Here is a 25291-nt window from a genome sequence, read left to right on the forward strand (position 1 = left end):
GAGGACACTGGGAACAGGAGTGTCCTGATTGAATTTACTATAGTGGCCAGGAAATCTATGTGTTCTCAGTGCTAGCCTCTCAGTATAGACGATTCTGGAAAAGTGTGAGCACAGCTCAGTGGAGATGAGATGGTTCTGGCAAAAACACAAAGGCTGCATGATTCTGAAACTCACTGAGACGACTGGAAGTTCCCAGAAGCCCCAGAAAGAGGCAAAAATGTTGCAGTTTCCTTTGTATCAAAGAAGTTGAACAGCTAGGAGTGAAGTGGGAGCCTTAAGAGTGCCCAGTCCTGGGCCGGCACCATGGCTCACTAGGCTAATCCTCTGCCTTGCGGCGCCGGCACACCAGGTTCTAGTCCCGGTCAGGGCACCGGATTCTGTCCCGGTTGCCCCTCTTCCAGGCCAGCTCTCTGCTGTGGCCCGGGAGTGCAGTGGAGGATGGCCCAAGTGCTTGGGCCCTGCACCCCCTGGGAGACCAGGATAAGTACCTGGCTCCTGCCATCGGATCAGCGCAGTGCGCCGGCCGCGGCGGCCATTGGAGGGTGAACCAACGGCAAAGGAAGACCTCTCTGTCTCTCTCTCACACTGTCCACTCTGCCTGTCAAAAAAAAAAAAAAAAAAAAAAAGAGTGTCCAGTCCTTCCGAGGGAAGTCAAACAGTAACTACCAGCTTGGATCAAAAGCCAAAGCCCATTAGGTAAGTAGACACCTCTGAAGATGCCAGTTCAAGCAATAGCAATGGTGGTAAAGAAGACTTCCCAAGCACATTCCTAAGCCTTGCCACGGCACAGCCCACAGATTGACCAGAGACACTTTCTTTTAAGATTTATCTTTTTATTCGAAAGTCACAGTTACAGAGACAGAAGAGGAAGAGACAGAGTTCTTCCATCTGCTGGTTCACACCCCAAGTGGTCACACATGCCAGGACTGAGCCAGGCTGAAGCTAGGAGCTAGGAGCTTCATCCAGGTGTCCATATGGGTAGCAGGGGCCCAAGAATTTGATGCAGTTTCTGATGCTTTTCCCTGGCCATTAGCAGAGAACTGGATCAGAAGCGGAGAAGTGCGGCCATGACCCACATTGCAGGTGGCAGCTTAACCTGATATGCCACAACACCCATGGGTAATTTCTTTAACAGAGAACAAATCCTTTAATTATACAATATGAGATAGGGTTTAACATGCAAATGTATTTTACGGAACAAATAGAAATGGGTGATACCAGACTTTTACTTGAGAAAAAGTTTTAATTTTCCTTTTATTGGAGAGGCACAGACTGATAGAGGGCTTCTATCTGCTGGTTCACTCCCTGCGACAGTCTGGGTGGGGACTGGGTCAGGACCAAGCCAGGAGACAGACACTCAACCCAGGTCTTCCATGTGGATGGCAGGGACCCAGCCACCTGAACCATCCTCTGCTGCCTCCCAGGGCATGCATTAGTAGAAAGCTAGAATGGGGAGTAAGAATTCCAACTTGAAATCACACGGTACTAATACGGGAAGAAGTCTTAATCAGGCTGTCAACCATGAGGCCAAATGCCCACCCCAGGTTTTAATATTAATACAAGCAGTGGCATGAAAAGTCCTAGGCAACAAATGCCTATTAAACCAAGTGTGAGGGGAGAGTATGAGGGAGTGGGAGGTGGGGTGATGCCTCAGACAGAGGATAACAATGCCATGGACACATATTGTAATTGTCCTGTTGGTCAGCTATGCTGAGACTAGAGTGTCTTAGTCTATTTTCTGCTGCTATAACAGAATACCCACAACTAGGTAATTCATAAAAGAAACAAGTTTATTTCACTTATGATTGTAGAGGTTATAAATCCAAGATCTGATGGTCACAGCTGGTGAGGGCCTCACGCTGTGTCAAAGAAGCAGACAGGCAAGAAGACGCATATGGAAGAGAGCAAACATGAGGGGCAGCCTTGCCGCCCGGCAGTCTGCTTGGCTTGCAGCTAATCAAGTCCCAGGAGAACTGCATTAATCCCTGCTAACGACCAAATCATCGCTTCAAGATTCCACCACCTCGCGGCACTTTTCACTGAGGACCAGATTTCAGCATGAGTTCCAGAGGGGACAAATCATAGCACAGAGCGATTCTCAAATAGTGCTTGACACCTCTGATTGATGATGGTGCTCCCTGTCTTCAAAATCAATCCTTGAACTCACCCTGCCTTTCAGGCATCCCAGATAAAACACTGGGTGGAACCAATGAAAATCTCTGCCCTCAAAGAACTTACAGTCCTGGCAGAAAAGTGAAAAAGGTATTTTGCCAGAGTTAAAAGTGCTTCCGCGATTAAAGAAAGCGAGGAGCTAAAGCAAACAGAAATCTTGAATATTGGTGGGTTGGGAATTTGAATTTGGCACTGGTAGAAGCTACAGAAGGTGAGTGAAGACTGAAGGAGATAAGGAAGCAAGCCACACAGCTCTTTCTGGGAAGGGCGGGTGGAAATACTGAAAAACCTCTGTTGTGGAAGCCAATTTCACTCAGGTTCTGAGGGTCAGCCCTCCTTGTTCCATGTGGATGCTGAAATTCCTAACTCTGCTCTTACAAATTTGTGAACATATATTTCTATAATGCATTCATGCATGTGCATGTATGTGTTCATATAAATGTAAATCATCAAATGGAAATTATTTGTATTTATTTTATAAATTTACTAATTAGGAACACACTTTCTTGACAAACATTTCTATTTATCTTGGGAACAAGGCATAACATATTACACTAGAAAAAAAATTGTTATTTTCTCTAATACTATACATAAAAAGTTATAAAGCTTATTAGCATAATAAACTGGAATTTTAATTTAGAGACTAAATTGAGAACACCCATTATTTTAATCACATTAAATATTTTTAAAAATAAACTCCCTAAAAATAAACTTCCTAATCTAACAGTTAAAGATCTAATAAATTTTATAATTAGAATCTATCTTAGTTCTTATTTTGATTCATCTTTATTTTCACTTTTCAGATAAAAATCATGACAATGGCAATATATTCCTATCATAAGAAAAGGGTATGATACATGTTTATGAAATCCAAAGGACATTGTCAACACCAATGCAGTGAGAGGGGCCCAGGCTTGCAACACCATTTGTCTTCATAAAAGACAGTCTGTCTATTATACTTCACCTTACACTTTACAGAAGGGCTACATGTAATATTAAGGGATTTTTACAGGAAAACATGCAGCTTAAAAAAAAAAAAAACCCTTTTCTGTAACAAATTGGTGTATTCCAATACATCTACTCCTAGCTGTGGCTTAAGTTCAGTTTGGGAGGTTTTGTGAAAGAGAGAGAAGGAAATGAAGGCAAGAGAAGTAGAAGGAAAATAAAAAAAAAAAATGATACCGCCTAGCTACAAGCTGCAGAGGGAAATTAATATTCAAAAGGTTAAGGTGTCTGTGAAATGTATGTAATGAGTAACACTCATAGTTTGTTACTATAGGTTCATTGCCTCTAATGTTGAGGACGGCACATGGATAATTTACGATTCCCATTGTCCCCTCTGCAGGGATTAATTCTGAATTATTTATGTACCTATATACGCACAGAACTGAAACATTTTAGTTAAAGTCAGCCACTCACTCATAGTCTTGAAATTATGCAGCCCTTGTTGCTAAAAATGATGTTAGCCTCTTGTGATTTAAGTCATAACATTTTATTTTCAGTCCCACTGAGAGAGAAGGCATACAGGAGGGGGAAAAGATATATTTTTCTAGGATAAATCTCAGAATACATTTTTTAAAGATGTAAATAGATAATGGTAATTTTCTTGAGTCAAATTATTGTTGTAGAGAGCATGTAAATAAAGCTTTCTTTTCTTTATGATTTGTGATTTTGAATTGGTTCAGGCTGAGACTTGTTTTTGTAGAGGTTATCTTTAAATATAAAAGTCTGCATTTCAATAAAGAGAATTCCACCTACATGATAATTAATCAAAGAATGAAATTTCATTTTGGGGAACTTGTTCTCATCCATTCAGATTTCACAGCAAACCGTTTCATTTAGTCAACTGAATTCAGCAAAAAGTAGTGTTTCCACTTAAATTCTAGTGATTACTCACCACTATTATAGGCTCCTGTGACAATATCAGAGTTCATGAAAAAAAAATACAGGCATCACAGAGTTCTTTTTTTTTTTTTTTTAACTTTTATTTAATGAATATACGTTCATCACAGAGTTCTTTAAAAAAGATGGCTATAATATGGACAGATAATATGTTAGACAGGTGCTAACCTTATCAGCAAAAGAGTGTCTTATAATTTTAAACACAGTGAATCTGAAACTATTATTTGTACTGAATAAGTATTATGTTTAATTTTCACTGTGAATGCTAGGCCCCATTGATTTAATCAAGTGTCTTTGAATGAAAAAACCCAAAAAGACCGATATAAATTCTTTTAAGAAAAAAAAAATGAAAAAAAAAGTCTAAACAACTGACCCCTGAGGCCTTTGGAATCCAGATTACTCAGTGTCCTCTGATCTTAGAATTTATGTTTCCCAGTAATTAAGGTGCAGCCCAAGAGTCACAATGTCACATAGGGTATAGAGCAAGAAGACAGATAAGGAATCGGAAATAGTCACAGAGCAAAAGAAAAAATGTACATATGCACACATATCAGACATCAATTTCTCTTAACCCCCCCCCATACAACTCAACAATTGCTAATAAATTAGTAGGAGGGGCATATTGATGTACTGCTTGACTCTCACACAAAGAAGTGTAGTTAGCAAAAAGCTGCAGTGGGTAATGAACAGTATTTTAACTCGGCAGTTTAACCTCCGTGTCTGTCAGCTGTGACCTTTTACCAACCCCAATGAGAGTCTGATTTCTCACTTTTGCTACTCACTGCTGGATGAGTGAATGTAGAATTTGACAGCGAGAGGTTTTACATGAAAAGGAAAGGTACTTAAAAAGCATGTTTTGTGATGATAGGCTACATTTATTCACTGTTCATTACGCCTGGTGCAGCCGCAGCGTCGGTGGATTGATTGGGTGTGAGCAGCTTGTCTGCTGTGGAAGTGAAGAGGCATTATTGACCTGCATGGGAGCCGGAGTGACCTCTAGATGACCCCCCTTTCACCTGAAATTGACCTTGACAACAATCTGGGGTTCACTCCCATTTAAATAGGAGAGAAATTCTTCTAACAGCAAGCGAATTATTAGAATTGATGCATTGAGCATTTCCTTTTCTCTGCCCCCCCCGCTTCCCACTTTTACAGAGGTAAATGCATGTAGGGGGTAAGGCAAGTGTTGGCTTTTAAATTTCCAGGCCCTGCAGCTGCTCTACTCGGTGTTTGTGCAGATTTATGGAGGGGGCCAACCAGACTTTGGGCTGCATGATGTAAAATTTTACCATTCATCATGATTGATTAGAGCCCACACTCTGTGACAGAGCCCAAACCTTACCATGACAATTGCTATTTCAGTTGTTATGGGCCGTAATGGGCCACAGGGATAATTTAAAGGAGCACAATAGCTATCTGTAATTACACATGAATAATCCATGAATTCCACACCACCACGCTTATGATCAGACCCTAACAACCAGGGCTTGAGATGCTTATTCTTGTCCTCTCTTTGGCACCTGTGCCAAAGGTTGCCAGTTGATGAAAATTTAAGCACGACAAGCTTACTTCTCCCATGTCCAGAGTTCTAATTCTTAATACAAACCACACACTTGGATTTGTATGAATAGTCATTGAATTTGCTCTGCATTAGAAAAAGATGCCTGTTACCATTTCATCACGAGTTTCAAGCAAATATGTTAGAAATTTGGTTCAATCACTGGAAGAATGAGAGGGGAGAAAGTAGAACGTATCATTATCACTTTTAAACTAACATTTCACTTGATGTTCTATTCTGATTTGACCATGTTGGAGAAAATGATCAATACCATACATAAGGCTGTATGGCACAATGGGAATTTAATAGGTGTTATGTAAACCTTAATAACTGTCGAGACTAATGTACTAACCTAGGGATTCATATGGTGCCTCCACAAGAAATTATTCTCTAACTGTATGTCAGCTGGGGAGAGGGAGACACTGCTCAGTGAATTCAGGCATCTGCACTGTCTGTAAGGTTCAGGTGCTGGCACAAACACATGCTTATCAGTGGCTCCCCAAGATGTTCCCACACCCAGAACAAATCTTAGAGAGGAGACCATCCTGCACATACAACAATTGTAAAGTATTTTTAAGAATTTCCTTTTTTTGTCCCCTTGGTACTTCCAGAAAACTCCAACACTTCAGATTTCAAACTGGGAAAGTTATGCAAAGTTTTCATAAGCTTGCTTCTGCTAATTCTTAGAATTTGTGTAAGACACTGCTAGATTGACTCCACTTTGAGATTTTAGCTTCCTAACAATTTATGAAGCAACTTCTGGCAGTGTTTCCTGGCCTATCTACCACATATTCCAAAAAAGTGTCCCTTCTGCCTGGTTTCTGACAACATTTCAGTAGTTCAACCTTTTTTGGAACCTACTTAGTGTTGTTTAACTCTGATGCATTTTTCATACTGTTCAAATATTTACATGCAGGGCTACAGGCTTATTAGCAATCTGGTGAAGTATTTGTAAATCTGGATCAAAATTTTGACAGGATATTTATTGCATTGACTTGACCTATTTTCTATCTAAAGCTCTACTCCGTAATTCTTGCTTCATTTGATGTTAATCCTATGCATAAAAAGCAGTAACGAGGATATTTGTACACAGTAATAATCTAGCACACAGAAGGATTCTGCTAATCTGATTTCATCTTGGCCTCTGCCAGGAGGTGAAGCGCTTCACACCTGTGATGGTTTCCAAGCTCCAGGAGTCCCTAAGATGACCACCAATGGACAAATTACTGCATTTTGCTTTCCTCCTCTCTCATAAAAGAGCTGCAAGGGTCCTCAGCAGCTTAGAGGACTTGCAAACTACAATTAGTCCAATTTAGGATCACACAATGTTTTTTCAACCCTTGGACCATTTTTCCACCTTCCATTGTCGTAATATTGAAGTTTGCTTTGGCAATTCTGCTAAATGGGCTTCCCTACCTGGAATGCAACACTTCCTAGCAATAGTGAAACACAACCATTAAAAAGTAACTAATACAAAATTAAATCAGAGATGACAATTTTTTTCCCAATCATGCAAATGATGTTGTCAGATATCATTTCCTCTCAACTGCTTACATTTGCCTGTACATCAAATAAACACGAAGCAGGGTCATGTTTTCTTCAACAGCAAATTCTTTACAAAATACTGCAAAAATAAAGACTTGTAATTGGGATGACATAGAAATCCATGTACTTATCTAATCAGCCCCATCTCATCTTTGTTCCTACCTCTCTATAAAGGATAAGGCAGTTTTGCCCAAAGGAAGAAATAAAAGGGAATCCTCGTTAAAAGGTACATTAACGAAAAAAGAACAGCTTTATTGGGGTATGTGCAGAAAGGGATGTTTGAGTAGTAAATGATAATTTACTTTTGAGGTATATTAAAAAGGTTTAATCTTACTGATCATGAGTTAAATTGGATGTTTTAATCAGTTAGCGAGTGCCAAAAATAATTATGCCAGAGCGCTTAGTCTGCAGAACGTGTACACAAAGCATATAAATCCTTTGCTTCCCCAGGGATTTCTCAGAATAACACACAACTAAAAGACAAAAGCGATATCAAACTCATATAAATTAACATTGCAAATGATCTGAAAAATACAATAAATAACATGATCCCATCACTTTGAATATGCAGCACAGGGAAGAGTGTCCAACACAAATACATGCATTAATCTCCTGTACCCTTCCTAAACTTTTTCAGTAAACTTTTTTTTCCATTTACTTAGTACAGTTCAATTGAAGGTCATTCCTTTCATTGAGAGAGCTGGGCTGGGTGACCAAGCATAGCAATCTGTGTTCCTTTTAGAAATGAATGTGAAAAATAGGATTATTTTCCTAATGAGCTTTGATTGGGGAAGTGAAAGGAGTTGTACCCAAAGACTTTGACAGTTCTTTGCAGCTCTAAAATTCTGTTTTTAAGATTAACGTTTATGAAAATTAAAAGTAGTTTTTTAAGGTGAAAACCAGTGTAGTGGGGGCGCCAATATTTTAAAGCCATTAGCATTAGCAATTCTCACAAATCTCTTTAAAAATGTAACTCCTCATAAAGTATTTTAAAAATATACGCTTTAAAAACTACAATTTGTTTGCTCTGTGACTCACTGCTGAAATTTTTGATACCATCTGAATAAAAGAAATGCAATACATTATAAAGATGAGTTAAAAAGCTGTGGGTAGATAAAAATCCTTTCAGCTGTTGCATAATGAGATTGGAACTGAATTATTTCAAAAATACTAATAGTTGAAAAGGCTTAGAGAGACCATGTGCTTTATTCCATTTGTGTGAAAAATATAAATGATATGTATAATTTTGTGTGTTACTTTTGTCACACCCCCTAAATCCTAATTGAGATTTATTTTTGACATATCGTGTGAACTAACTACATCTTGATGGTTTGATTCAATTACAACAACATAATTTTAAAATAATATCACTACTATTTCTTCCATCAATAGTTGGCAACTTTTTAAGTGCCATAGATTACTTGTAGCCACTGATTTAAGTTATTTTTTACTAGTAAAGAAAGTTACAATTCAGGTAGCAACAAAAAAAATTGAAAGATTTCTAAAATGTATGTTTGCCCTTAAATAATAGAATCACTGTGAGATATATATACTCAAGTTTGATGTAAAAGCTTATCATTTTCTGTAGGTTGATGATTACTGAAATCTAAAAGAGTAGGCTGAGGTTAAATGAACCATTAGTTATACATCTGATGCTTTTCCCATCATGAAACTTAATTGGTTTACACTGATTTTGTACTGGAGTATTTAGGGACAACATGGGGGCTTTTCTGCCGATATGAACAGCTGCTTGATTTGTTAATGAACAAGATTATCAGTAGCCAATTGCTCACAGCTGAAAAACTGCCTGCTTCTGGTTAGTCCGTTAGAGAGTAAAGTTGTCAAATGTGGTTTTTGTGCTTGACACTGCTGCATGTGAGGTGATTTGGGTGAATCTGCCTGTCCCTCTAGTAACCCAGTTTCATTAAATGCAAATTAGGACCACTATGTGCCACTTTTTACTCTCTGTGTACCAGATTTAAGAATGCCGTAGAATTGCCCTACTTTAGAATACAGGAACAAATGCATCCTGTTACCATGGACTTGTCGTTGGCACTACTGCCTTGGGAAGTCAAAGCTCTCCCTGAGAAGCTTAGAGGAGGTGGTGATGATGGTGGGGGATTGCTCACACACATACACATGCAACATTTTTTCCAACAATATGAAGAAATATAATTGTAGTGAAATAAACTTTCATTAGTACCTATAAGAATACTAATCTACATTTAGAAAGAATCTTCTACTAACCCATCTCCGGGGAAAGAGCAAATTGGGTACCAGGTTAAAAAGTGAAGATCAAATAAATATTTTGCTCCAAATAACAGGCCATATCACATAGACATTAGGTAATTTATATTTGTAAAATGTATATGCACTTTCATTTGCATTGCATTTCCTGGTATCAAGATATCAAGGGACTATTTTATATTTATTTGTAAAATATATTACTTTTTGAATGTACAATTTTCATTTCTCTACATTTTTGACTAAGTGTCTCCGATATTTATTCCAGAAATGAGATTAACAACTATATGCAAGGCTCTTCAGAGTGCTATCCATTATCCCCTTTTACCCCAGTGGCTTCCTTTTCATATTTTCTGATGCAGAAGAAGTGCTTCAAGTGACTGGACAGTCATAGACTGTTTTTAAACTTTATTTTACTTTATCTGCTACGTAATTTCTATACAGAGAATAACTAAAAATAATCCATTTACTGGACTGCCAAAGGTGATAGCTCATTGAAGTTTCGAAAAGGAGATGATGATACTTCAGATATTACATATGAATTCAAAAGAAATTTTCAATTTAGTGTTTTTAATTTGTTATGTTATCAATAATGCTATTATTATGTTAGTATTATTTCATTCCCAAAGATTGTCATCTTGGTTTACAAAAATAAGTGGGTCCTTTAAGGATGTCATGTGATCATTAAATTCATCTCAGGAACAGTAACATTTCTGTTCTCCTGGACAATTATTTCATATCCCTCTTCCAGCTTTACTCCAGCTGATGGCATCCTCCCCCCATCACTGAAAACATTGAAGCAATCAGAAGACAACCTCCAGAGGACCTCCCTTCCACATTTGACAGTGTATTTGTTCATACCTCTGCCTTCCTGCCTGCTGTCATTTCCATCTACCCCCTGTAACGCTAGCATCCCATATGGGTACTGGTTTGAGTCCCAGTTGCTCCACTTCTATTCAAGCTTCCTGGAAAAGCTTGGGCCCCTGAACCTACATGGGATACCTGGAAGAAGCTCCTGACTCTGGTTTTGCAGCCATTTGAAAAGTGAACCAGTAGATGGAAGACCTCTCTCTCTCTCTCTCTCTCTCTCTCTCTCTCTCTCTTTCTCTCTCCCCCTCTCTCTCTGTAACTCTGCCTTTCTAATAAATAAATGAATCTTAAAAAAAACTTAAGTAGTATCTGAAAGTTCCTTTGTGTTCTCCTGCAAGATGAGGAATAGAGAAGAGGGTTTGGATTAGATCAGGGTCAGTGACTTACCGTGACTTAAAATAAATTATATGCTCACCACATGTGCTGCTCACTTGTGAATTATGAGGAGTGATGAAGTTCTAGCAGGTTGAATTTAAAATCTCAATTTGATATTTAAATCACAGTGACTTGGTGACATTTCTTTGCATAGGTCTTGGGACCAACAGTGGGAGTCCTCAATGTATAACCTGGAGCATAGAGGAGCATACTGAAACAGAAAACAACACTTAAAAATTAGAAGGGATCAGCACTGTGGCATCACGCCTGAGAGACCAGCGTCTTACTAGACCCGGTTCTGGCCATTTTGGCCATCTGGGGAGTGAACCAGAGGATGGAAGATCTCTGTTTTTCTCTTCTACTCTCTGTGTACTCTTTCAGATAAATAATTTAAAAAAAAAATAGAAAATAGGGTATTTATCACATTTTCTAAAAATGTATTTTAAAATTCAAGTATAAAGGTAGCGTATGTTAATTTTATAAATTATTTTAAGATAATATTAGGATTTCAGAAGCAAAAGCACACAATATATAGCCTGTTCCTCTTTCCCAGTTCTACCTGATAAACAGTTCTAAGATTTGGAAAAATTTTCCTAATGCATACATATTTTTTACAGTCAAGTGCTAGTTTAAAAGAATTATAGAACACATATATTGAACAAAATTGATAATTTTCATGTATCTTGTTCATAATATGTATCTAATGATAGAACCTTTCTTTTGTATGTTCTATTTCATGAAATAATGTGTCTATATATACATTCAGACACTTTATATTAAAGCTTATTAATCATAAAATTCAAAGATAGAGGAATAAATTACTGTTACTCATAATATATACAGTTTAGAATAGAGTGAACAAGTCAGTGAGTTCATATATACAATTAAAATAATAAGTAAAAAAAAATTAAAGAAATAGAAAAACTAAAAGAGCTTTTGGTAAGAGTTGGAAGGGAGCCTCCAGTATAGAACTGGGTTTTACCTCAGAGACATGACAAGTTCTGAGAAGTCATTAATAAGAGATTTAAAACCAAAAGCATAGAATCTTTGGAAAGTAAAGTGAGTTTTTCACCAGCCTCCAAAAGTAAAGGTCAGATTGTGAGATCCTCCGAGAGAATGGGGTTCCAAAGACTCTTCCATCCACTCATTTGAAAGTTGAGTGCAGAGTGATCTAGGATGAGGTGAACTGTACCAGGGCTGCATCACAGCACCACAGCAGTGCAATGCTTGGTATGTTTCAGGTGACCAGTTTTTACTCCTTTTGTCTACCAAGATATCTATCGTCTGTAGTCAGTTCCCACAATCTTTATACATAATATTCAGGATTTAACCAAAATTTACTTGGCACACCAAAGACAAAACCACATACCTAAAGCAAAGAGAGAAACAGGAAACAGACAAATAAAACGTGTAATCATTAGAGTTAATGGGAGGGAGCTCTAAAACACCTATGAGAGATATGTATACATGAAAACGAGGGAGATGAAGTTAGATTAACATTTTTACGGTAAACTAAAACCTTAATAACAATCAAATAGGAATTCTAGACCTGAAAAATAAAATAAAATATCTGAAATTAGGAACATATGAACAGGAATTTAACAGCACTTTGAGACATAGTAGAAGACTGTTCGACAGAATGAAATGTGTTCAGGTCCACAGACTATCAAAATTGGTGAACAAAGATAGGGAGGAGCAAGGAAACACGTTCACAAAAAACAATTTAAATATGTTGAGAAGTGAAAAAAAAAAAAAAACTAACATGTGTAAACTGGATTTCCAGAAGAAGAAGAGAGAGAGAGAATGAAAAACTATATTTGAAGAGATGTTGGTTTAAAATGTTACAAAACTTATAAAAGGCATCAACTCATAGATTCAAGAAATTCTGTGAATCCCATGAAGAATAATTAGAGAAAATTATATCGGGGCACACCATAGTAAGACTCCTGAAAACCTGGAGCCAATGCTGTGGCACAGTGGGTTAATGCCTTGGCCTGAAGTGCCGGAGCCCCATATGGGTGCCGGTTTGAGACCTGGTTGCTCCACTTCAGATCCAGCTCTTTGCCATGGCCTGGGAAAGCAGTAGAGGATGGCCCAAGTCCTTGGACCCTTGAACCCACGTGGGAGACCTAGAGGAAGCTCCTGGCTCCTGGCTTCAGATTGGTGCAGCTCTGGCCGTTGTGGCCAACTGGGGAGTGAACCAGTAGATGGAAGACCTCTCTCTCTCTCTCTCTCTGCCTTTCCTTCTCTCCCTGTGTAACTCTTTCAAGTAAAATAAATAAAAATCTTTAAAAACAATTAAAAATAAAAAAAAGACTCCTGAAAACCAAAGACAACTAAAAATAAATTAACAATGAGAAAGTACGAACTACAATCACACACAAAGTGTCTATGAGTCTACAAATATTTTTAAATGAGAAATAAACGGGCACACAACTGTATGTTCCACATAACTGCATTTAAATACTGCTCAGAAACAGTTAACAGTACTATTCAGTGCTAGAGGTTAGAATAGTGCAAACTGCCTGGAACAGGTGCACAAATGGTGTCTGGTATCCCACAAAGTTCCATCACTCGATCTGAATGCCGTGGTTACACAGGTGTGCTCACTTTGCACAAATCCATCAAGATATCCACGTAGAATAATTACATTAAAATGGATACATTTGAGAATGAGGCCCTAGGTCAATAGGACATACAGAAAATAGTAGACTAACAGCAAATTATAAAAGTAGGATTGGGGCCATTGAGATTGTATACATGAAAGACAAGGCTCAAAACAACGATATAGAAATTCAATAACCATAGTTGCTTAAGTAATCTTGAAAGTTTTTAAATAAATATTTTCATAAAGAAGACTCAGCTAATAATTTTTTTATGCTTGTCAGATTCTGACTTTGGGATGCTGACAATGCTTTACCTTAAAGTGTTAAATGGTTGAGTCATATAAGAATTCTAAGATTTAATGTTCCACCAAAAAAACCAAAAGAAAGCAAACAGTATAATTCTTCCTTGTTTTTAAAATAATGTATATAGTTCCATTGTTCTTTAGCACAGTGCTGTCAAATGTGTAATTTTTGAGTTGATTTCCTTCTTTTCAGACTTTCTAGAGTGTTTGACAGTTTTTTTTTTAAATAATAGTGTAATAATTTCAGTGAAAATAGAAAACAAAATGAGAAATGTACAAGTCAGTGGTGGTGTATATGTTTCGGGATAGAATTAAGATTTAAATTTTTGTAAAAGAATATAATTCTAGCTTATTTGTAAGGATTACAGATATGGTACATGATAAGGGATGTGACAGGAAAGCTGGTGCAGTAGCAATAATAGTAGGTGACATATTAGCAATAAAACTAAGTGCCAACCAAAGTCTTTCACAGTGACTATGCCAAGACTAAAATAGAAATCAGACACATGTTTCTATCAGATGGGGGTTCATTGGTAAGATGCAGCTGTTGCCTTCCACACAGAAATTGAAGATAAATAGATTCATGCTTCAAGAGGTTACAGCATATTCTGATCATCTAAATTCAAGTTGCATTTTAAATAACACGAATCACCAAACAACATAAAGTTAGGTGGTTTCAAACGTTCTGTCAAGTGTTAGTGATTGTCAAAGTGCCCTTCAGAAATCTCTACATCACAGTTTCTATTTTACTCAATTAATTCTTACTAAGTACTATGGAAAACATTGGTTGTCGCCTCTGAATATCCATTCTCCCCTTCTTGTTTAACAATAGAATTCTGATTTTGCTTTTTAATTTTAAAATGTTTTTATTTACCTATTTATTGGAAAGGCAGAGAGACAGAGACAAGGGGTAGACAGACAGATAGACAGGTGGACTGAGGTTTCCTATCTACTGGCTCTTTCCTCAAATGCCTGCAATGACCAGGACAGGGCCAAGCAAAACCCGGGAGCAGGGAACTCAATCCAGTTTTCTTATGTGAGTGGCAGGACTCAAGTGTTTGCATGATCCCCTGCTGCCGGCCACTGTGTATACAAACACCAGAATCCCCATTTTTAATGGGCTGACACGCTCAGCTTCAAGACCATATTTCCCACCTTCTTTGTGAGATACATATATATAATGGAGATGAGGCCAAAAGATCAAAATGAAATATTATATACTGGAAGTGAACAAAGTGCCTTAATCCATCCTCCTACTGCCTGGGACACACACACATGACAACTGGAGTTCCACTGCTCTCCAGGATTCCCAGGGGCACATAAGAGTGACAAGTGGATGACTGAAAGGAAGCTGGCACCTAAAGCAACTGCAGAACTGCCATACCACTGGTGTTCTGCCTACCTCAGGCAAGGCATTTGAAGCACAAGGAAAAATACACTTAGCTCACTAGTATCTAAGATAGAGATGTGATACAGCCAAACCTAAATGTGACATGCCAAGTACAGAAAGCAGGGTGTTCTTGCTCTTGCAAGAAATCTAACCTTTGCACAGTGGAGGGAAACTTGGAATGTATTAGGTTGAATGGGAGCATGACTATCATTGTGTTTCTCTTTAGTAAGTGAAAAATGATGCTTTGATCAGAGATGCAGTTAATTATACCTCTCTGACCTCATTTAAAGAAGGTAATTTAGATCTTTCATATGTAATAATTAGGAAGTAAAATACAGATTGAAGTTAGATAAGTCAAAAGACTAGTTGGTTGAAATCGTTTAGACTACTCTATGAATATATTAGACATATGGAGAGTGAGATCAGATAATCATTGTCATTCATTAAATATATTCAGATCTCTGTATTACATGGCTGTATAAAGAGAAGTTCAAAAACTCATGGAAAATAGAATTAAAAGGTAGAAATAAAAAAAAAAACTTTCTCAGTGTCTATCAAGAGCAAGATACGTTTGTAAGCAATAATCGAAGCTATTTGGTCCATCTCTCCATCTGAGAGTCCTGGGAGTTAACCAAGTGAATGTAGTCTTCTTTACATTGTTAACTGAAGAAAAATGGATGACCTTTAAATACTTTGTAAGATTAGAAAACAAAATAAGTCGGAAAAAAATTTCCCTCTGTCTTTATGTTTCAAATAGGATAAAAATAAATTAACACAAATTTTTAAAAACAATGAGCCACATTATCAGGTGGATGCCCAATGATTTCTCATTGAAACTTTATAGAATTTCTTTTCATCAGGATTTTGCTGGAGAAGAACTCTCTAATGAAGGGGTCCCAGGTGTTTACTTTCTCAAAACACTCCCCTAATATGCAGATGTTATCATTCCCTGACCCTCCAGAAGGCAAATAAACAAAATGCCTTGAGGATCCCAAAAGCTATGACTATGATCTTGCTTTTGACCAGTCCATTCTTTCTTTAACTGGACGACTTGCATCTCTTGGTAGCCACTGCTTTGCTTGTGCATCTTCTTCAGGATCATACTGGTAAAGCCAAGTTTCATCTCTGGTTATGAATCTACATGGAACACTTCATGATCTTGACCCCACTTATTGAAAATTTCCATTGAAAGGTATGCTTTTCTCTGCAGCTGACCTGGGCACAAGAGTTTTGACACCAATCTATCAGAAATTGGGTTGTACTTCAGCTTTTCAGTCATAATTGTGTAAGCTAAACCAGTCGAGATGTTTGATTCGCTATTGTTTCTGCTGTTCATCATCAGTCCTCTCCAACTAGGTCCTGAAAAAGATTAACTTGTTCCTCTTCAATTGATGTGGATGACCTGTTGCTGTAGGCTTCATCTTCAACTGTATCTGGTCACTAACTAAATGGAATTTTCTACTTGTAAGGCACTACTCTTTTTCCCCCAAAGAAACCTTTTATTTAATGACTACAAATTTCATAATTACAACTTTAGGAAAACAGTGATTCTTCCCACCATACCCGCCCTTCCACCCCCACTTTCACCCCATCTCTTCCTCCCTCTCCCATTCCCTATCCCATTCTCCATTAAGATTCATTTTCAACTAACTTTATACAAAGACCAACTCTATAGTAAGTAAATATTTCAACAATTTTCACACACATGCACCAAAACCAACTGTTTGAGAACAAGTTTTACAGTTAATTCTCACAATACAACTCATTGAGGACAGAGATCCTACATGGGGAGTAAGTGCACAGTGACTCTTGTTAATTTAGCAATGCTCTTAGGTATGACATCAGTGATCACCCAAGTCTCTTGCCATGAGCTGCCTAGGCTATGGAAACTTTTTGAATCCACAATATGTCAGTACTTAGACAGGGCCATAAGCAAAGTGGAAGTTCTCTCCTCCCTTCAGAGAAAAGTATCTCCTTCTTTGATGGCCACTTCTTTCCACTGAGATCTCACTCACAGAGATCCTTCATGTAGAACATTTTTTGCCACAGTGTCTTGGCTTGCCAATGACCTGTGGCTTGGGGGCTATCCACTGAATTTTTCTCCTTTGGGTATTGGGCCTCAAGTCATATCCCCTCACTCATTCTTTAAATACTCTTCTTTTATTATAAAGGTTTGGCTTTATCCTCTAATCACATTTTAATCATCTAGTTCTTAAATGGATGGGCTGATTGCCGAATAGCCTTAATCCACCTGCAGTGGCTCAAGTTTAGTTTCAGCTTCACAGGTATTATCAATCAAGATACTATAGGATACCAAATGCCAGTGAGCATATCCAAGCAATTAGATTAACGCCTCAATAATATTATGATTTCTGCAAAATGTTTCCTTGAAAATGGAATTTGTGAAGTGACTAATGCAAATGTGACTCCAGAGGTTTTATGTAGTTTCTGTCTTTCTATAAGGAACAAGTAAGATGACAACATGTGTGTGTCTCCTTGCTCAAAGTTCCTTCTCTTTTTAGCTGGAATCAGTAATCACAGTTGGGTATCAAACACAACACTCAGAAATGGGATGCTGGCATCTTGACCACCAGACCAAATGCCTGTCCTGATCCTTTCTTCCTTGTGTTTTTTAAAGAGGTATTTATTTTATTTGAAAGTCAGAGAGAGAGATAGTGACCTTCCACCCACTGGTTCACTCCCTAGATAGCTGCAACAGCCAGGGCTGGGTCAGGTCAAAGCCAGGAGCCAGGAACTTCTTCAAAGTCTCCCATATGAGAGCAGGAGTGCAAACACTTGGGTCATCTTCTGCTGCTTTCCCAGGCACATTAGCAGGGAGCTGGATCAGAAGTGGAGCAGCTGGGACATGAACCAGTGCCCATATGGGATGCTGGCATCCCAGGCAGTGGCTTTACCAGCTATACCACAATGTCAGCCCTGGCACTTTTTTCTTAAATCTCTGTTATTTAAAATCAATTGCTTTTAGATTTCTTTTCAAAGCATTCCACTAACTGCCCTACTAAGCTCTTGCCACATAGTCACAGATAATTTATAAAGTCTCCCAGCTACTTGACCTAACTAATTGCTGATTATTCTATATTAAACCATTTCACCCCTGTTGGGCCCTTGTGAAATTCTAGTGTCTAGCTAAATGAAGTCGAAGAAATTTTTAATAGCATATTCTCTCCCATCAAGTAAATCACTAAACATTTCCCCTGTTCATGGATTCAGGGAAGGTGTTCCATGTAGAACAGAGAATATGCTCAGTAGGGAATCACATAGGATGATACAGTTCTTCGCTCAAAATTAAGCTCAAGTAATATTCAAAGCCTACAGGAAATGATATTTTTATCAGAATAATCCATGTTTTCATGTACAATAATGGGGATCCATATTTTAAAAAATATTTTATTACGTATTTATTTGGGGGAGGGTAGAGTTACAGGCAGTGAGAGGGGGAGACTGAGAGAAAGGTCTTCCATCCACTAGTTCACTCCCCAAGTGGCTGCAAGGGCCAAAGCTGGGATGATCCAAAACCAGGAGCCAGGAGCTTCTTTTGGGTCTCCCATGCATGTGCAGGGGCCCAAGCGCTTGCGTCATCTTCTACTGCTTTCCCAAGCCACTAGTAGATAGCTGGATCGGAAGAGGAGCAACCAGGACTAGAACCAGTGTCCATATGGGATGCTGGCACCACAACTGGAGCATTAACCTACTGTACCACAGCGCCATCTCCAGGGATCCATATTAGAATCTTCTGCAAATCTCTGTTCTGCACATCTGGTCAATTTAGCAATCAGCTCCACCCCACTTGCTTAAATTCCTTCTTCACATTAAAGAGAGAATAATGATGCCTCCTCCGAGATAGTGTGATAGTCATGTTACACAGAATCCCACTGATTAATTTTTTATGTTGTAATTTCTAATCCAGACTTAATCATTGCTCTCCAGACGTTTTTCTATGTCTATGATTACACCTTATTTCCAACTTTTAGAGACTGGTCACTTCTTAGAAGTTCTGTATTTTTCCTTTTGAGTTTTCTTGGAACTAAAGACTAGTCTCAAAGTCAGATCCCTATGGACTGTGAGACTGGCAACATGCAACACAATAGAGTATTGGACTTGAAATATAACATTCAGAAAGTACAGCTGCTCACTTGTGACAGATTGTTGCCATATAAGAAAATGAAATCTGTTACTTTCTGATCTTCCAATTATTTCCAGAGAAACCAGAAAACCATATTTTTCTGAAAATTTTCTCAATTTTTTAAATGTTGGCAACTAATGCAAAAACACAAACTTTATGTGGTCCAAAAGACACACACACACACACACACGCACACACACAAAGAGAGAGGGAGAGGGAGAGGGAGAGGAAGAGAGAGAGAGAGAGAGAGAGAGAGAGAGAGAGAGAGAGAGATTCCTGCATGCAGAGCTTTGACTTAGGGACTTCTGTAGCACATTCTGGATGAGAACATTGTCTCAAAACCTTCAACTCCCTGACCAATGGAATTCTTTACCTGAATAGAAATATTAACAGTCAGAACTCTTTCTTTGCAGAACTGTGGAAATATTTCCAAGTTAGAAAAACAGTAGACTCCCTTTCAAATGCTGTGTCACATTCCAGGGCAGCAGCAGGACTTGCGTGCCTGCCGACTCCAGACTCCAGATGCACAGTGTCCAAATCTGGATTCTGCTACTCCTTAGTCTGATGACCTCGGACCAGTTATTTGAACTTTGTGTTCTTCAACGTCTTTGGTTCTGAAGTTGAAATGATAATGAAAATCTTAATGTTTACCTCATAAGGGCTTCTATGAGCTCCATGAGCTAATTTTTGTAAATCCTTGCATCAGTGACCATTTCATAGTAAATACTATAGAGATGTGTATGTAATAAATACATCACACACATCTGCATGTTGTGGTGTTTTTTTTTTTTTTTTGCATCATCTTTGCCTTGAAAATCTCCATGAAAAAGATTATTCTTCATGAAGTAGCCTGAGAATGGCCACACGGCCCAGGTGATACAGGTAAATCCATCATTCTAGGCCACTGGGGGAGATTTTACAAGGAAAACCACATCACAAGGGACTTCTGTATGAGGGTTAAGAGTTACTCAGATTGAGAATTTGGCTATTGCCAGTAAATCCTTCTGCCAACCAAAGAAAAGTATATTTAGCATGAGAGTGAATGCAATTATACTGTTAAGACGACTTTTAAAAGAAACTTGAACTTTTCATGGGATAAGGAGGATTTCACTTACTATGTCAGACTCTGTCAATCTGTGGATCTGTGAAGTAGTTGTAGCCCTTGGTTTGGAGCAGTAGAAATGATCTGCTCCCAATGACTAGCTATATTCAATACAGTCATGAGTGAAAAATAAGCTGTCAGAGAAGAAAATCCATAAAAGACAAGGGAGGCCACTCATCACTTGCAACAGCATCGTGAGGGACTGTGACAGAGAAATGACTAATTTCTATTGTCAGCTTTAATTTCCCAGATTCATCTTTGATAACATCAAGATGGGAAGTTGCCTAGGTAAATTGGGAATACAGAGACTATCTGACTCTGATTGAATGTTATTGAAAAAATTGATTGGAAATACATTTTACAATATACAGCTGTTGAATTTGGCAAAGATAGTAGTTCTCACGTGGGAGTGACTTTGCTACCCAGGGCACCTTTTGCCCATGGCAACTGGAGGGAGAGGTGCTTCTGACATCTGGGGAGTGGTAGGCAGGGGAAACGCCAAGTATCCTACAATACAGAAGCCAGCCCCCAAACAAAAGGAATCAGGACACCCAAGTGTCTATAGTGCCAGGAAGAAGAGAATAGAGTAGTCTTGTTTAATCTCTAGCTTAGTTGGCCTAAGTTAAGAAACCAAGAACTGCATTTTAACAGAATTCCACTGAATAAAGCTGAAAATTTGGATTATGTAGTGTGGTCCAATGCAAAGACATGCTTTTAGTTTCAGGAAAAGCTCTTTAAGTTTACCTCCTCCATTTACTAACTATGTGAACCTGAGCCCTCTGTGCCTCAGCTTTCTTATCTGTAAAGTGGAAATATTGATGGTGCTCATTTTCACAGATTAATTATGAGAAATAACGTTACTGTATGCAAAGTGCCTTGTTCTTGCCCCTAGGAAACACTATATGTATACTATCTAAAAATAACTGAACAACAAATGATAAAACCAAAATAAATGCCTTTTCTCCCATGTCAATCCCTCAACTTTTAAACTTACTGCTGAAGCAGGATATGTGAAACCAAGTTTTGTCCTAGCAATGTGCATAATCATTATATAATATTGGATTTGTTCTTCTTCAATTCATTTCATTGTATTGCAGCATGGCTTATCCCAATCCACGTACACATATGAAGTATCTACTGTTTACATAGCACTAAGTGATAGAGAACTATGTAATGTGATTCCTGTGTCTTATTCCTACATCTGTAGTTCTGAAATTCCTAATTGTTAAAAATTTCTCTCATATATGGAACAGTTTTCTGCTTTTTTTCTTTCCTCTATAGCCTTAAATACCATAAAAGATCACACTGGACATCATAGCTCTATAACATTGTTGTGTTTCCTAATATATTGTTTTTGTGGGAAGACTTTAAAATCTATAATGTATCAAAGATTGCAAACATCGGACAAACTGTGTTTTAAATTGGCTGGTTGTGTTTTTCTGGAATCTCTGCTTTTCTCCATCTGCCACCCTCTTCAGTACTTTTCTCAAAAAAGCCTTCCCAGGTACTTCAGAACATTTCCCTTTTCTAAAGGCTAAAACATAAATTGAAAAGTGTACTGAAACCCTCAGCCCTGGTGGTGTGCTTGGTGGAGTCGAGATCTCTCTAATCGGGGCTTTTACATTCATTGGGAATGAAAAATCTGTTTACTCTGCTGGAGGAATTAGGCTCTGAAGGGATTGTTTCAGTTCTCTTTGTTTATGATGATTTGTTAGCTCTCGACTGCAGAAATAATTTTGTTGTTTACATTAATCTATGGTGGCAGTATTAACTTCACATCATACATAAATATAATTATTGATCATTACCAGCTGTAATTCAGTGTTAGAATTACAGATTTACATAATTGTGCTATTAAGTATAAACTTGAACTTCATATCTGGGGTCACAAATAACTGGAGGCAGTAGAAACAGAAAATTCTGATTATATGTCATTCATATTTTAATATACGCTGTTGCAATTTTGATCAGTGTTAATGTAAATATTTTTATGTACTTTACAGCAATGAGATGCTAATGGGTGGAAATTACAGCAATATTGATCTAGCTAATAAAATGTAATACATTAGTAAGGAAGGATATTTATTATATACTTCAACTATTACTATACATCATCTGCCTAAGGAACATGAGCGCCATCACAAGTGAAAAAAAATTTTTGAACTAAACCCTATGAGTTTCTTCCCATTCACAATCATGGCTTTTCTGCTCCGAGTCTTTTATACTGATGTGGATCCAAAACGGGCAATGCCATTTCTGAAAACAAGCAAGCACTCCCTCTTGGTGTAATTATTACATGGAAAACACCCTATAATAATCAATCAACAAAGAAAGAGTTGTCTAGAAATATCCTCAAAGATGCTACAAATGTCCACATTGTCTCAATAAATGTACTACATATAACCTACGTAGTAAGGCCTAATTTCTAATCTTAGAATTCTATGAGCTGAAATGTCTAACAAAAAACAATGCTTCGCAAGCAGAATTTTAAATGAAGTAATTTAGGCTATGATGTCAAGAACTCAATAGACTTGTAACATTTTTAACACTAATTTGAGATCTATGTTTTGCAGCTATCTTTTTTAGATGCATAAAATCAAAACTGGAAAGGAATTTAAATATCAGATAAGTATATTGTTTTTTTTCTTACAAATTCCTCTCTGTTTTATTGAATTTTATGAGACTGCCTTTATATGGATCAGAATTGATCAAATAACAAATACACTTGATCCAATCCAACCATATATTCATATATTTTGGTCTCGATTCCTACAGACATACCTACCTATCTGTCAATTTAGCTTTCTAAGTACTTTTCCTTAAAGAATATGTACCACATATTATGAACAAAATTCTAAAATTGGTCAAAGGTAAAAATAAACACAAAATTTGTCCTCCCTTTTTTCCTTAATGCTCTCTATGACTGTTTATGGGTTATGTCTTTCTTAAAGATTTTATTTATTTATTTGAAAGGTAGAATTACAGAGAGAGGGAGATCTTCCATCCACACTCCCCAGGTGGTTACTTCGACTGGAACTGAGTTGATCTGAAGGCAGGAGCCAGGAGCTTTGTCTAGGTCTCTCACACAGGTGCAGGGGCCTAAGTACTTCCGCCACCTTTTACTGCTTTCACAGGCTATAGCAGAGAGCTGGATCGGAAGAGGAGCAGCCAGGACATGAACCAAGCTGGATTGAAAGAGGAGCAGCCGGGACAAAACCAGAGCTCATATGGGATACCGGTGCTGCAGGCAAATGCTTAGCCCACTATGCCACAGCACCACCCCTCTTTATGACTTCTTAATTATATAAATGGTGGTATACAATGACTGCTACTCTGTACCTTGCTTGTTTTCAATCTTTTATGCACATAAAATTTACCATCTTTGTTACTTAGTGTTTAGTCCAATAGTGTTAAATACATTCCTGTTGTTGTATAATCAGTGTCCAGAATGAGCTTCATCTTGCAAAACTGAAACTTTATACTCATTAGCCAAATATGTCTCATTCTCACATCCTTGAGAGTTCCTAGGAACTTTTGTTCTACTTTTGCTCTCAACCAATTTGACTACCCTGTGTACCTCATGTAAGTGGAATTATACAAAAGTATTTGTCTTTTGTAGCTTGTTGATTTCATTTATCATATTGTCCTCAAGGTGAATCTATGCTGAACCATGTTTCATAAATTCCAAACTTTTTAAGGCTGAATAATATTCCATTGCATGTATATACCACAACTTCTTTATCCATCCATCAGTTGATGGAAACTTGGCGTTGCTTCTACTTCTTGGCTACTATGAGTAAGGCTGCTATGAACATGGGTGTGCAAATATTTCTGCAAGGCTCCACTTTCAACGTTGGGGGTGCACACTAGCAGTATAATTGTTGGATGATATGATAATTCTACTTTCAATACCTAATTTGTTGAGTGGGCTTCTTTTTATCATAAAAGGAAGCTGAATTCTGTCTAGTTCTTTTCTGCATCAATTGAGATAATCTTTTTTTGCCTCCATTCTGTTAATGTGGTGTATTAGGTTGATTGATTTTCATATGTTGAATCATTTTGCATTCCAGGAATAAATCACACTTGGTCATGGTGTATAATCCTTTTAATGCGCTGTCGAATTCTCTTTGCTGGTATTTTGCTGAGGATGTTTTCGTTAATAATCCGCAGGAATATTGGTCTGCAGGTTCCCTTCATGTCTGTTTGACTTTGTGTTGAGGTAATGTTGGCCTCATGAGATGACTTTGCATTTGTTTCCTCTTCTTCAGTGTAAGAGTTTGAGGAAGGATTTGTAGTAATTCTTCTTTAAATATGTGGTAAAAATCACTGATGTAGCCATATGGTCCTGGACTTTTTTTTGTTGACAGCTGATTCAAGTCCCTCACTAGTTTATGGGCATATTCAGACACTCTCTCTTCATGATTGAACCTTGGTATGCACCAGACCTTTTGTTTTAAACCTCATGCTGTACCTTAGCAAAGTCTTCATAATTGTATGTATGCATTACCACATTCTTTTTGATAGCTGCATAGAACTTTACAATATATTTAAGTGTAATTTACTTCTCTGAACCAATATCTTAAATCTCACTTCAAGGGCCTTCTGATTCACTTTTAGTCAGGTATATAGTTTGGGATATGTATACGTGTGTGTGTGTGTGTGTAGGGATATAATTTGCAAACATTAAAATTCATTCTTGTAAAGCATATAGTTTTGACAGATAAATACAGTTATGCAAATACACCACAATCAAGATGTAGACCATTTCCATTATCCTCAAGGTCCCCTCATGGCCCCTTTTTCATTCCCTTTCACCAGGCAGCCAACAGTACTGTCCTTTCTATAAAGCCTATAGTATTGTCCTTTCTATAAAGTCCCGTAAACATGTTTGAAGAGTAACTTTTTACGTCTAGAGCTTTTTATTTATTAACTTTTTTTATCAAGATGCTTTTAAGATTCAATTTTTTCAACTTTTATTTAATAAATATAAATTTCCAAAGTACAACTTACAGATTATAGCGGCTTTTCCCCCCGTAACCTCCCTCCCACCCAAAACCATCCCATCTCCCACTCCCTCTACC

The 25291-nt window shown here is 37.7% G+C and overlaps 1 long non-coding RNA gene across 1 annotated transcript in view; it reads left to right on the forward strand.

Moving 5' to 3' along the window:
* Positions 1 to 10588, forward strand: part of LOC108177265 (uncharacterized) — a 29530-nt gene extending 18942 nt beyond the window's left edge. Inside the window, exon 4 of the long non-coding RNA XR_001794081.3 lies at positions 10173 to 10588. This is a non-coding gene — a long non-coding RNA (uncharacterized lncRNA). The remainder of the gene's footprint in view (positions 1 to 10172) is intronic.
* Positions 10589 to 25291: the final 14703 nt, after the last annotated feature.

The sequence above is a fragment of the Oryctolagus cuniculus genome, chromosome 14 (genome assembly GCF_964237555.1).
Source record: "Oryctolagus cuniculus chromosome 14, mOryCun1.1, whole genome shotgun sequence".
NCBI lineage: Eukaryota > Metazoa > Chordata > Mammalia > Lagomorpha > Leporidae > Oryctolagus > Oryctolagus cuniculus.